The 15,461-nt window shown below is 41.3% G+C and overlaps 1 long non-coding RNA gene across 1 annotated transcript; it reads right to left on the bottom strand.

Annotated features, from left to right (window-relative positions):
• Window positions 1-1,645: 1,645 nt before the first annotated feature.
• Window positions 1,646-12,628, bottom strand: LOC119021394. Its single transcript, XR_005075550.1, has 3 exons — window positions 12,524-12,628; window positions 11,306-11,430; window positions 1,646-2,057 (listed from the first exon to the last, which is right to left on the bottom strand). It is a non-coding gene; the product is annotated as an uncharacterized LOC119021394 (long non-coding RNA).
• Window positions 12,629-15,461: the final 2,833 nt, after the last annotated feature.

Below are 15,461 nucleotides of genomic sequence, written 5' to 3'. Positions count from 1 at the left end.
CACCTACCCAGTGGCAAATATCTGACTGATGGGCTGAACTGAAAACAGCAGCATGTCTGCAAGGCTCAAGGACAATGATCGGTTATCGATCTCCTGTATTGTATTCATAAAGCTATTATCTACAGTATGTCCAGGTCCAGCAGAGTGTGTCCTCACGTGTGTGTGTGTGTGTGTGTGTGTGTGTGTGTGTGTGTGTGTGTGTGTGTGTGTTATTCAAGCACTATGATCGTTCACTGATTCATGTGATGTTCAGGGACTTTGCCAATGTGCCAGATCACAGCACCTGTCCTGATCAATTTTTTTTTGTCTGGTCATGCCGCAAAACCAAACACCCACCCACACACACACAAACACACACACAGATTGCTGCAAAGTGACCTAAGCTGAGTTGAAGTGAAATCATTAGATGCCACAACAGTTTAAAGAGCTGATTTGTGGTCAATGTGAACCTTAAACTGATAGAACTGTAAACTGTTGACAGAACAGTGTCGGCCTGGGTCCATCTGGTAGCTCCTCTGCTGTCCTGATGAAACTCAGTTGAAGGTGAGGTTGTTTTCTCAGCTGCTGTTTTCAAGGTCAGCGATGAACTTTGAATCTCGACAATAATGTACTTTACACTTCCAGCGTTCATAATTATCAGCTCCATCACTATTTCTACTTTCTACTTCTATTCTGAGACTTCTGCTGCAAATGATAAATAATAGTGTATTTGCATTTTGTATTACAACTACTTCTACTACTACTACTACGACTCCTCTGATGCAGTTATAATATTGTCTAAACTGATCATGTGCAATGTATATTTTTATAACATGCCACTACTACAACTTCTACCAGTACTGCTACTGAGTCATGCAAATATTAAAAATAGTATTCATTGCAATATTATTTAACATTATGCACTTGTTTAGATGACTCCATGAACAACTAGTGAAATTTCTTATTTGTGACAATAATCATGTGTAATATAAATAATGCAAATAGTAATAATAATCGAAATATTAAAGATAATAATGATATCAATAAAGAATTTGTTTTGTAATATTGATAATCATACTACTAATAATGATAACCGTCTTATTTGTATTTTGTTGGTAGTGCTATAACTTCCACTACCTGCTATTGATACAAATGCTACTACTACTAGTCCTATAAATACTAATACTAATACCACTTACAATGGAAAACAATAGTACTACTACTACTGCTACAAATAATAATAATAATAATAATAATAATAATAATAATAAGAAGAAGAAGAAGAACAACAACAACAACAACAACAACAATAATACATACAATGCATATTTTATTAATGTCAATAAAACTAAGTCTACTACTTTTGTGGTACACATCTATTTGTACTAATATGCTATTATTGTTATTATTGTTATTATTATCATTATTATTATTATTATTATTATCATTATTATTGTTGATGTTGTTGTTGTTGTTGTTGTTATTGCTTTGTTGTAAAACATAATAAAATACGACTGTCAAGGCTAGTTTGAACACTGATGCCAAAAGCATTTTATTTACAGTTTACTGCTGCTACTATGTACAAAATTATTAAAAACAATAACGATATAAACAAAATATTCTTATAATATTATGTATTTATTTTAATTCAATTTGGTATGAAAAGGTTTTTAAATAGCACTTAAAATTGTTTAAAGCATTAAATATATTTTTTAAGCCTTCAGTGTGACTGCAGTAACTCTTCCTTATGAGGATTTACAGTTTGTTTACCAACACACCCCTGTGCTCGGCAGCCAGCCGCTCTCACAGTTGTAGCTGTGGTCTGATGTGTACGGGGTGAGTGTGTCGCTGCCCTGCTTCAGAGGTCTGCCAGCACTGGTGTCGTGCTGAATTTCCAAACTCAACTGTATGGCCTGTAAGCCCCGGGACATGGCAGCACAACGCTGTCACCGCTCGGCTGCCATCCCGACAGGGCTGCTGCTCCCGCTGAAGCGTCGTCGTCGGGTTTGCTTGATCTGCCTCGCACGCACACACGCCAAGGAGAAAAGGACTTCTGCTCATCCTACACAATATTTAGGCTGTAAGAAAGGAAAATCCCTGACTATTGAATGCGAGCTTACATGCAGCTGGCCTGCTAAGTGAACGAGATGGTGGGTTAGTTGGGTGTCCAGGCCAAACCGAGGCAGCACTGCGCCTGCCAAACCCCCTCCTCCACCCCCCCCTCAGGCCTGGAGACACAGGGGTTTCTGTGTGAGTTTATAATGCTCCCTCCACAGCATGTATAGGGGACCCTTGTGCCTACGTGCAGTGTCTCGATAAAGCGTAGGGAAAGCAACACACACATAAACACACCAAAGCGAGTGTTAGGCATCATTCTCAGACATATTCTCTCTAGCTGTTTCGCCCCTGATCTGCAGTGTGTGTTCATGTGTGAGGCTCCGTTGCTTTACCACTAGGCTGCACTGTCAGTCTGCCTGTCTAATAGGCTGCTCGCCTGCGAGGACAACAACACTGTCATCTTCACCCCGACGCTCCGATCTTTCAAGTGCAGAGGAGAAAACGCTCTCTGAACCCTTAAACGCAACACAAAGAACCGCTGATTTCCGTCAATGGCTCTGATGTAAACGCATGAACAGAGGGATTTGTCAAAGAAAAGGATGCCTTGAAAGGAGCAGCCTGACAAAAAAAAAAGTTCAAACAGAGAAATTAATCTATAGACATGCTTATAACTAGCATAATATGAAGAATATTAGAAAAACAACAATTTATGAAAGGATGACATTCCATTAAGACGTACAGCCTGGAGCTACTCGCCATCAGATATCGACACAAAAATGTTTGTTCTGTGTTTTTACACCCAAACATGATCCACTATATCGCACCGAACCGGAAAATAGATCCGTATCGCCACAAAACTCACACTGGCTGCTGTCTCAGTCACCTTTCAGATGTCTGGTAATTGATTTTCTATGCAGAGACACATCAGCGAGACATCTCAGTTTAGGCTTTTGCGTAAAGTCTCCCTCTCATTTCTGGCTACAGGAGGAGGTCGGACGATTTCCACGTGCACAATATAACGTCCATGAGCGTGTGAATAATAGCCGTCTGAGACAAGGGTATTATAAGAATAATAATGTGACTCTGAATATGAATATGAATATAAATGTGAGCAGAAAGAAGAGTGATACTAACAGTGTAGGGTCATTTTGTCCTTTAGCCATAATTGAAGCAGTGTGAGGGAGAGAAACGTGTGATAGATGTGTTATTATATACACAAGCTCAACCTACACACACACACACACACACGCACACACAGGGGCAAGCTCATTAAAATGGCTCCCCATAGCTCCCTGCTCTCACAGTGAGTCTTTGGGAAGCCTTGTTGTTGTAAACTCATACAGTATATGCATCCGCCATAATGAGAAAATTTACTAACGACTTTATCGAAGTGGGAAGAAAGTGGGGAGTCCCCCTGCATGTGTGAGTGCGAATGTGTGTGTGTGTGTGTGTGTGTGTAAGCCCACCTCGTGATGAGAATCTGAATCTGAAAGTCCACCTGGGTTTACCTCGGGGGTCTGTGGGCAGCAGTTGGCATTAAAACCTTAAGATGTGTGTCTGCATATGTGCCTGTATGTGTGTGTGTGTGGGTGTGTGTGAGCGAGCAGATGGTGGGGGTCAGTGCGTGCCTACTGTGGTGGGGCTTGTTGGTGTGTGTTGGCTAAATATAGCGCAGTAGTGACAGAGCTGCTCAGAGCACAGTCACTGACTCTGTCGCCACTCGCACTTTAATTCTTTGATCAGTTCAGCTCCGTTCATCTCACCTGAATGTGATCGAGTCACTTCAAAGCAAAGCAACCGAATTCATCTCAGGTGAGTTAATTTCCGACTGTAAACTAACCATCCGCACAACCGACATGTAAAGATGTCATCGCATCTGACAATTGTTATCATCGGCGATTAAAATAAAAATAGCTTTCTCTCAGAAAAGTATTTTCCCCTAACTTCTTTCTCTCGCTTTGTTTATAAATGTTGCACATAAAGCAGTGACAGGGCCTTTATTTATCCTCAGCTGCAAAGAGAACTAAGCTTTTATTCTAATAAGACAATCCTAAATTGTTCCCAATGTTATGGGTTAATTTTTTGTCAGTTGCCTGTTCTCTGGTTTACTCCCTTGTGTATTTTTTGTTAACGCTATCTCAATCCTTACCACCTTTTTACTTTTCTTTATGTTACCAGACTCTAATTCTACACAAACAAAGGCTACTGTTGCTCTCTGTTAGCGGAGGGATTGAGATGAGGCACTCGAGAATGTTCATAAAATCGCATCCACTGGACTCACATCATGGAAAATCCATCATTAAGAAATCCACAGTCCACAGCATCGGACAGCACTCACAGGATCATCTAGGCAACAGAGAGAGACAGTTTCTGCTCCTTTGAGTTACTCTTTTTAACAGACATACTGTTCACACTCACAAATTAATTCCAGACCTACCTAACCCTGTGTTTATCAATGTAACCATGGGGGTGAAGGTCTCCTTATACTGTTTTTCATCAATTTCACACAGCTGTCAGAGGTCCAACAACACTCTATTGATATGCATTGCCCCAAACCCATCTGTGGTCCTGAATTTCAGCTGTCTAAAAGTCGCTCAAGTGAGCTCTGCTGAGAGCAGGCTGTTTCTGTGCCTGCACCTTTAAATGCTAATGAGCTCTGTCTGTCAATGCCTGCCTTGCCTGCTACACGCCGCTGTCAGGGAGAGGATGCTGCTTGTGCTAGCCGTATTCGTATGTGTTGTTACAGTTACTACCATGTAGCTAATGGCTAGCGAAAACTATTTGTCTCCAACTCAGGCTCCAAACTCTTGGACACTGTTCGCATCCTCTCTGTCTCCAGTCTGCACGTTTCCAGACTTTTTACTGTGCCAACCAAGCTCCATCGTAATATTATTAACATTAAACTTGCTTCAAACGCCATTGTATAGCGGACCGAAGCGGAGCTAACTAGTTAGCCAGGTTTTCCAGCTGACTTCACCGTACTCGTAGGCAACTGTAAATTTAACCGCAGTGACACTTGGTTATGGTTGGGACTGATCCTTTTACGAGGGTCGGTGTCGAGTCAAAGCCAGCTCTGTTGGTCCAGTTGTTCCAGTTTATATATGTAGAGACCAGAGAAAATGTTTTTTTTCATAGTATGGGACCTTTAAACTAAAACTCTAGCCAAAATGCAACCTAGGCTTTTTTTGAGAATGTAATCAAGTCAAACCTTCGTGTAAACGCGTAATTATGAGGAAAGAGGCACTTTCAGGTCAAGCTCATTTTCAATGAGAGGGCTAGGGGCACTTTTACGATAGCATCAAAATCACTATTCTTAAAACACTAAGAAGGCTCAGCACAACATGAAATTTTACTCATAGTATCACCAGGGTCTCTACACATGAACTTGAGCATTGAGAACATTGTTTGTGTACACAGAGTTTCCTAAAAAGAGCTTTTTTCCGCTCGCAGCTGTCATGGCAGTGGAGGAGTGTTGATTTCTGAATGCGAGGAGAGTAGAGGAGAGTTAAGGTGGACCGCTTCTAAAGCTTGGTTCCATGTAAATGCACACATGATTTGTTGTCGTGTTGTTGGCAAATAACCATGTTGACCTTGAAGTTGAAAAAGGAGACTCATATAAGGAACAATACTAAAATCAAAAGATGGAAAATTCATGTGAGATATTGCGCGGATAGTTGTTGCTGGCAGACAGTAGTTCCACCTTAACTCTCGTCCATGTCTGACCTCTACTGAATGCCTGGTCTGGGCTGCACATCCTGTGCCACAACCCCCTGGGTGCCCTAATTGTTCCGCTGCACAACCAGATAGGGAGGGATTGTAGTCGACCCAAACCCTGGCAATATTCTTTTTTAAATAGCGTAATAAGTATCGCACCATGGACAATATGCTGTGATAATATTGTGCCATGAGTTCTTGGTATCATTACATCGCTCATCAGAGTTGTGATGATTCACTCTTTTCTTCTGCTTTGTATTTTTTTTTTTTTTTTTCATTTTGTGAATAGCTCAAATAGTTGAAACTCTTTTAAATCCTCCTCTGGCTCACCAGCCATAATCCCTACCTTTTCTGGCAGTCTTTTAACGTGAAAGGTCTGCATGAAGGGTTGAACGTCATTGATGTAACTTAACAGCGACCAAAAGAATGGCAAAGCAGTGACTTGAATTAGTTGAGGAGTGAAAACAGTATTTCTCTTTGCTGGGTCGCATACAAACTCACAGTATTTTAGTCAAACCTTATTTCAGCACAAGATTTTGTAAGTCTAGTTGAGATGGACTCTCTGTCGACTACATCCCTGCATGAACTGCTCGGTGTTCGCAATCACAAAGTCAGCAAGCCGAATCCGCTAAGATTTTCATCTAATCTTCCTCTCATCTGGATGGCTTGTTTGATCAGACTCTACTACCCCAGCGTCCACTCCAATGTCCTCACACATTCAGCATCTTTGAGATACTCATTTCCAACCCTCCTCCTCTCCGCTCTCCAGCTACAGCGACGGACAAACGCTGAGAATCTGAAACTATTCAGATTTCCTGCGAAGACTTTTTTTTTTTTACATCTCCTCATATGTTTTGCTTGTCATCCCCCAATTCTCTGCTCCCTCGCCAACACGGAGGTCAGCGAACTCTTATCAGGGTGCTGCAGCTTACACAGCTCAGGGTCAGAGGTGCTGCACCTTACAGGTAGCCTCACGGCGACGAGCTTTGTGACTAAGCTCCAGTCGTGACAGGTTGCAAAGTATGAGGGTAAAATATACACTGACTGATAGGGCTGCATGCACAAATAGCTCCATCAGATCGCAGGTGGCGGATGGTAATAATTATTAAACATTTTCGGAGACAGAGTATTTGATGCTGCCAAAAGCCAGGCTAAGCATTTTAAAGCGATGTCAAGGGATGAAGACAAAAGAATGACACTTTACAGCACCTGTCATCAGGCTGCTGATGTAAGTGAATGCAGGTACAGTCGCTGTGCTTATGAAGTGGGCCCCTCTTGTCATATGTTTGAAGCCCCTGACACCTCCAGACTCAGCTGTGACGCACAATTTAAAGGCACAACTCTGTTCACAGACATGTTGCAATCCATTGTTTGCAATATAGCAAACTGCTCCTAATTAATAAAGACTGAAGATGACATCCTGGGGGCCCCTCGACATAGACACCTGGAAAGACCCCCTGGCCACATGTGCACATGTACACACATATGCAAATGCACATATGCTGTGCTGTCTCCTACATCATCTCCCAGACAAAATCCTGTGTCCAAACATATTTATTCAACTGCAAATGTTGATCAATTTGGAGGCCACATCTAAAAATGCTGTCATACACACTGGCCATATGGACCATGCATTGACCATACGCATCAACAGCACACATGTTAACACAGCCGCCTACACTGCAGACACTTGCTGTAACAACACAACCGTTTCTATGTACGTGTAGCGTGTCTGTGTCATGTCTTTAAATGTGTTTACTAGACTTATTTCCAAATGTGCCATGGAGTCAAATGTTTTTTTTTTGATTTTCCATTCTTCTCCTGTTTTGCTCCTGTCACAGAGCATAATGAAGAGGAGGCATACATCTTTCACAAGTTTTTCTGCTGCTGACTTGCGCATGGACTTGTGTCTGTTACTGTCAGGGGTGTGAATACACAGGCTGCTTCTGCAAATGCGCACCAGAAAACACGATGGAGCAAGAAGAGTACGGAGCTAGAACCGTGATGGTGAATTATGGCATTGAAAATAAAACTGATCGCAGAACCTAGACTGATAAAAGACCCATTGGCACACAACTGTATTTTAGTTTGTAGTTGTATATGCACTGAAACAAATATCTGACACAGTAAAAGCTACCCCAAAAGATTAAATACAGATATAAAAAATGACTGTTGATATTTTGGGGGATTTTTAGGTGTTTTTCAATGACAAGTTTTTGTCTTTTTTTTTTAACAATGACAGTATATTTCAGTGTCACTCGTTTTCAGATTTAACTTTCCGTCAACATCTTGGCATGGACCCTAGCATACAGCTAGTTTGTATTATATAGTCTGTTTCTCTCAGAGATTAGCTGACATTAGATAACGTCAATTAAAAATGAATTTTAATCCGAATCGATTCTTTGTGAGAGTTTCAGGTGAAATTGTGGAAGCGGTGTGCTAGGTGTGTGCTCCTGTCAGACATGTTCGGGCTACGCAACTGCAAATCTCCGCCAGAAAAGTTTTCTCAATTGATATGCGTATATGCTAATCACACTCTCCTTGCCCACCCGTCAAACCCGTCCTCTCCTTGCCAGAGCAGTGACAGAATGTTCAAGCTGAAAGTCAGTCACACTTAAAAAATACTGACATTTGAAAAAAAAAAAATCCTGTTCCTGAGACAGATGTGAAGCTCAGAAGATTGTAAATAAAAAAATATAAATGAAAATGTTTTCAATGCCATTGTTTCCTTTGTCAGCACTGGTTTTATTGTCAATGACAAATTTTATTCCCAATGCCAAAATTCACTATCACTGCTCTGGCTCGATAGAAGAGAAGCTACTTTGTTTTGTTTGGCTGAACAGCATGCACAAGTTAAAAAAAGACAACAGTGTGTGTGTGCCTGTGATCACGGACGAGACAGGGCATGAAAAAAAAAAGCCCAGTTTGCTTTTCTAGCAGTTGGTGTGCTTGTGGTGTCAACAGTCCATGCGGTCAAACGTTTTGGGCTGCACCCGGATGACCACAGAAGGATCCACACAGACCCGGGTCGACTGGAAAAAAGTCCATACATCCGGAGTCTTGGCACTTCCTACTTTCTGAAATAAGTATTTCTGCAAAGCATATAGATATTTTATCAGATGCTTACAGTTCTTGTAACGTCAGAAGACTGCCTTCAAACCTCTCCAGCAGTTCTGTATATGGTCAGTGGTCTGATGGATTCTGGCTTCATTTTCGAGCTTTTCAAGATGTCCAACAGATGCGTTGTATCCGCCACACACAGTTTTGTTTTGGTCCTGCCATGTTTTTGTGCCTCGTGGCAGCGACCCCACGCATGATGTTGCCCGCATGAGCGTGGGCAGAAAAAATATATATTTATTCCAAACAGGGAGAAACAATTGGAATAAGGGTTTAAATGGTAAACATGCTCCTTGACTGGAGTGTCAAACGTTTACACCACCCATCTTGATCCTGAAAATGAATTCAGATCAGGCCTGATGAGATCAGCCTCTTCCGATGGAGGTGTATACATGAGGCATTTTTATTCTGATTTGGCATTTATTCCGATTGTTTGTGAAATATCAGGGTCCGTGTAAACACGGCTTTTATGTCATAATTCTTATTGCTCAGTCATTTATCCAAAGAGGTAGTCAAAGATTGCACAAGCTCTCCACACACCTCAGAATAGTAACAGCATGCCAAGCTAACGTAACCTGACCCAGAGACAGTAACACCTGGCTATAACAACCTACCAGCTAAACCTATTCATACTGAGCTTTTGATCAAAACTAGCAAGTTGACAACTTTGTGAACAAAGCTAAATGAGAGCAAAGCAAGTGGAACAACACATGACACAAAACTTAGCAAGCCAGCTAATATTGCTTACCATTCAACAGCAACAAGTTCAACTCAACATGCCTGCAGCCTTTTATTCAACAGAGATGTCGCCAGCGGCTAATCCCTGTTGAAGACCTAGTCTTGACCCTTGTCTCTGGCTCAGCCACTATTTCTTTTCCTCCTCTTAGTCTCTCCACCTCTGTCATGAAGTCATTCTGGCCTTAGACCTGAACACCTCCCCCAAGGGTCAAAACTGCTGTTAGGGGCTCGCATGGGAGTCAAGTGTGGCTTTAAGAAAAAGGCATTACGTAGTGTGTGTCTGTCTGTCTGTGTGTGTGGGGAAAATGCAGCTGTTGTTTAAAGTTGTGTCATGGAATTTAATGTGTATTGCAGGTTAATTAACTCTGCAGCTTCTCAGCACACAAGAAAACCTCATGTTTGAGTGAGTGAGCATAAGCAAACTAAGTGGGAAATCAATAAAATTTTCTTATATATAAATTAAACAAGTCACATAAATGAATGAATGAATGAATGAATGAATAAGCAAAAGGCTATGAATCTGAATACATTTAGGAATTGCTCTTCTCCAACTGGCCATCACAAAAATGCATCAGAATACAGGAAATCACATCTACCAAATTCAGAATTTTATGGGTGGGAGGATCCCCTGACCCCCCTTCCCCCATTTGCACTCACTTTTGTAGTGCAAATAAGGTAGGGGCGGGTCTTTATACATTTGTGCCCAGGGAGACAGTAGTTCATAATCCATCTCTATATTAATACAATTTATAATGTAAAATTATTGTGCGACATTTGTGTCAATAATTGTCAAGCACAAGCGACTCCGTGGTGGTGGGAGGGGGGCCCCAAATCAAATTCTGGTTAGAGCCCCCAAAAGGCTTGGTCCGGCACTGACAATCCCTTCCAATATTCATGCCATCGCTATGTTGATCTTGCCAGACGGCAGACTGGCTGCAATAATAATGTGTTACATTTGAATGTTAACCACGCCCTCATTCTCTGTTCGAGAAACTAGACTGACCATTAGACAGGAGGAATAATGATCTGAGTTAAAGACAAGAAAAAATATATCTAAATTAGTGTACAGACTATGATCAGTGATTTGCTTGGTTGCACTACCGTATTGTAATGTGATTGTGTGTATGTTACATTAAAAGTGGTGTTAGTGGAAATTAGACCTCCACCAGGGTACACAGGACTACAAATTGAGCTCCTAACAGACTATAGAGAAGACTATATGGAGCTACTGAGCTGTCAACAAAGTGCCTCTTTTGTCTGTCAGAAGGCCTCTCACCAGCTCTCAGGACCATTAAAGCTAATCATGATATTCTTCGTGGAGAGACTTAAATCGCCTCTTCAAAGTTGCATCCTTGGAGCAAATCTTTTTACGGGCGAATACTTCAACCTGACTGTGTAACCCAGCAACATCTGTAAGAGCATTCAGCATTTAATGAGCCTCCATTTGGGCTGAAACTTCTGCCGTCTTCTGCTGTTAATCTGGGATTCTCCCTTTGAACCGTGCTCCTGCCAAAGCAGCCAGGACCGAACACACTCCTACTGTGAGCTGTCTAGCCAACCTTGACGCACAGCTAAAGTACAGCTACACAAAGCCGTGTCGTCTGAGGTGAAATCAGCTCTCTCAGACAACAGACATCTCGCAGCCTGATTAGTATGTCATGCTTTGTGTAATGAGCGTTGATTATTCATTCTAATTTACCTGCATATGTTACTGATTGCTGCCTCACTGATTTTTTTTTCCTCCTTCGGTGCAATTTCACAAGCAGTCCACGGGTTTCGGTCTCTGCTGCTGCTGCTTTTGATGCCACCAAAGGACGGGTCCTGCTGTATAAGACGATATCCTTTTGTTACGTGTCCAAACGGAATAAAAACTTAACTCATCTAAGCGATACAGAGACAAGCACTCTCAGATAACAGTCAGCACAATAATATAACATAAAACTGTCCAGCACATGGATTGATTGTGCTATATGATAATACAGCATGTACGCTGTACAGCGATAATGGCATGTCAACAACAGAAATACCGCTGTGATTCAATCATTTATTCCAGACGCTTCTACTTGGTTATGTTTTTGTTAGTTGCAAAGCAGCTGTCAGTGAAAAACAACATCTTTTGCCAATATTCACCATTACAGGGGCTCTGATGAAACATCTTTATCGCTTGATCAAGTCACATCCTTTGGACTGTCATGGAAAACCAGACACGAGTCCTCCACAGAGAAATCCACAGTCCAGCAGTATTAAACAACTTTACCAAATCATCCAAAGACATTTCATTGATGGTAGCATAACACCACACCCAAGAGTATAATAATGTGTAATGACTAGAATGGTTAGGTGATTTTTTTGTAGTGCAGAGCAGAGTCGTTTAACACGGTCTCCTCTACCATGAGGGAGAGTCACAACTGCTTACTATTCAAAGTGAGCTGCTCTTTATTGTTGGTGAAGTTTTTGATTACTAGTAGTGCTATTGTTGTCACAAATACCAATATATCTATGCATGTAATATTTGAAAAGGTGTCAGTGCTCATTTTCTGGTACCAGCTGCACTCTCTTGTACTGAACATGGTATCAATTATCAATATGTCTCAAGGTTTTGATCGAGTTAGAAATTCCATTAAGTGCTATGGAGCAATGTTTTAATGAGTGGATACCTCTTTTTTATATATTGTGTACACAGACTTAAGCACAAGAGTAACTTGATGCACATCCATCACTGCTGCAAGTTGAAAACAGTTTTGCTTATTAACAGTTGGCAGCAGTGCGACCCAGCAAAGTGCCTTAAGACTGTATCAAGCAAAATGAATGTTGACATTGCAGAATTTAAAATATTGTCAAAATAGCTTTGCAGTTGCTCTATTAAGGGTAAAATCAACACTTTCACCTTCAAGCGTTTGCTTTTTTTTGTACTTACACGTAAAGTTTGCATTGTCTTCATCACACTGACTTGTAAGGACATTCTTCAATCACACGTCACTCTCAGAAGACACAAAGACAAATGATCATCCAGCCCCCACCTGAGGTAAAACCAAATATTCAGAAATATTTACTTGATGAATGTCTTTCCAGTAACTGAATAAACAAACTGGCCTCAGACTTAAATGAGGTACCCAGAAGAGTGTTTAAAGCTAGAAAATGTGGCTACTTAAAAGGGCCCTACAAATAGAAGCAAAATAAAACAGAATGAAATTGTGCTGTTCCTTGTGGACAGTTTGTTGTTAGAAAATCAATCAACAAAGAATTTTCTTCGCTGATGAACATTTCTTCCCAGGAACTGCATAGTGCACCTTTAAATGGCAAACGCAAATGTGATCTTCTTACAGTAATAAAAATCTCACGTTAGGTAATCAGATCATTTACAGATCAACAAATCGCCATCAAGCATTAGAACATGGAAAGAGGTGAAGACAAATTTGCCATAAAATCATGGAAGACATAAACATGAATCCTACCTTTCTGTGAAGTATATTTCTGATTGTGGTGTTTCCTTTTTTTTCAGCTCTGGTGTGTCGAGCCTTAATGGGATTAGTATCCTCCCCTGTGGCCAGAAAGGAGAAACAGCACCGCAACAACAGCATGTCAGACCCGGTGCAAAGCACACAAAAGGTGGAATTTAAAAAATGCTGCACAATGAGATGCTACGCGATGGCCAGAAAGTTAAAAACACTGAAAAAAATGACCTGACATTATCATCAGAGTGTGGAGAAACAACAGTGTTAACGTTACTTCAGATATGTCTATGTAATGTGTTGCAGAGAACTCTATCTACTGAAGTTAGCAGGCTAACTCAAAGATTCCACTAGCTACAAGTCCGTTGCGTTCTGGTTCCAGTATGGTTCTGCTCCATCATACGTCATCCGGCAACCCCCACTAGCTGGATTTTGAGTCTGGCACGGCGCAGCACTGCCATAGAGCTGGAGCTGCATGCACAACCGCAGTTATAGGTATGTGTTTTAAACACAGCAGCATGAAGTGTTCCCAACCGAATGGTTAGACAGGGTGATGTATTTGTCTTTTTTGAGATTCTTGTGCTGGTGTCAACAAGGAGTGTTTTATTTTGAAAATTATCCGGATGCTATGTTGAGGCCAGCACAAAAATCTCAAATAAGAAACAAATACAAGCGCTTCTTCTAATCCTTCAGTTGGGAACCCTTCATATTGTTGTGTTTATAACACATACCTATAGCTGAGGTTTGTCCGTGACACTTCAATTTCTGTGTTCACCTACCAAGACAAGCTTGTTAACTCACTGTTAAACACACTACATTCAAACTCAGCATACACAGAATAAAACTCACCAAAACGGCCGTGGTTTGTTTTTCCACAGTCACCTCTGGTTTCTGATTGAGTAAATGTAAAGATGTTCTGGCTCTTTCGCCCACTGCTGATGGACGACTCTCTCTCAGTCCTCTGCTGCTTCATGCCTCCCTTGCCCCTGTATGCTGAGTTTTCTCATCCATGGAGTTACAGTCTGGGTCAGAGCGGCTGTAAATCGCCTCCGTACTGTATCTCCTGTGTTTGAATTTGTATGTGAAGTCTTAGAGGCTGTGGTTAGCCCCAGTCCGGTGTCCGGCTGTGTTCACTGTTTGTTCTGTTGAGCCGAGCTCAGCCCTGTTGCCCACCGTGTTCCTGGCAGATTTCCATCAGCTAATATGGACATTTACCTTCACAGCTAACTGAATTACTTGCAGATATGGCAGATAGTTGCTACAGCCAGTGATAGCTACAGCAAAGAGTATCCACCATGTTCATTCCTATTAACGCTGCTCAGTGGCACATGAAGCCAATAAAGTTCAACTTCCCAGGTATACGAATGCCCAGATCTTCCATGATGTGGGGCCCATAGAGAGTGCAAACCACAGACTCCCACCAACTGAGCCAGTAACTTACGGTTTTGTGTGATCCATCTAACTTGGATTGAGATAAAATTATTTAATCTTGTGGCTCTTCGAGACTTTCCAAATTTTGATGAAATTATGATTGCGTGAAATGAAAAAATGCGTCCGTTTTACAGCCACTTCTAAGACAATGTGGAGGAAAGTGTTTTTTTTTCTTTGTGCCTCAGTGCATCATGTGATGTTGTTAGTACATGTCTGGCATGTTGGCTTCCAAGTCTGCACTTTTTCAGGGTTCTTGGTATCCACCTAATTTTTTATCATGATGACTCTTGATAACCTTATGAGAATTCTGGCCAGAGCATCCTGTCACCTAACCAGGAGTAACCTTTTACCTGGTAACAGGGCACTAGTATTTATTGGAGCAAATGATACAGTTTATATTTCTTTAATGAAGAAAGCTAGATAGATAGATAGATAGATAGATGGAAGAGCAGCAGTTAGCCGTGATGCTGCCCCCTGTAGTTCTGGAGCTACCTTCATATTCTGGCCATTTCTTACAGATTACTTCAACAAAGCACAACCTCAAAGACAAATTTAAACACGAACAGCTCAAAAAATAGGAGGCGAATTAGTAATATATAATGCTTTAAACAGGAAACATAAAGACCTTTATGTAGGCTTGTTTTATAAAAAGGATCTTGTTCTTTCCAATATTTCATACTAATCAATAAAAGAAAATCAGATGAAGGTGGTCTATGATCAGTCTGTAGTCATTTCCAGTGAAGTGTCCACTTGTTTGTTTGTTTGTTTCTGTATTTAGCTATTTGTCCAGGAGCAGCAGGGACCGTGAGAGGGTCTTAACCTAGAATAAAATCAATAGTGAGGTAACACTTTCTGTACGCCAGTGTGCACATGAGAAACTGTATTTTCCGTTTGATTGTGTGCATGTCCATGGATGAGGAAAACAAAAAGTGTGCAAACAGGCGAGAGGGAGGGCTATGAAGGGTCAATGTT

Source organism: Acanthopagrus latus, chromosome 6 (assembly GCF_904848185.1).
Source record: "Acanthopagrus latus isolate v.2019 chromosome 6, fAcaLat1.1, whole genome shotgun sequence".
In the NCBI taxonomy this organism is placed as follows: domain Eukaryota; kingdom Metazoa; phylum Chordata; class Actinopteri; order Spariformes; family Sparidae; genus Acanthopagrus; species Acanthopagrus latus.
The sequence above is the reverse complement of the archived record's forward strand: the minus strand, read 5'-3'. Positions and strand labels throughout refer to the sequence as shown.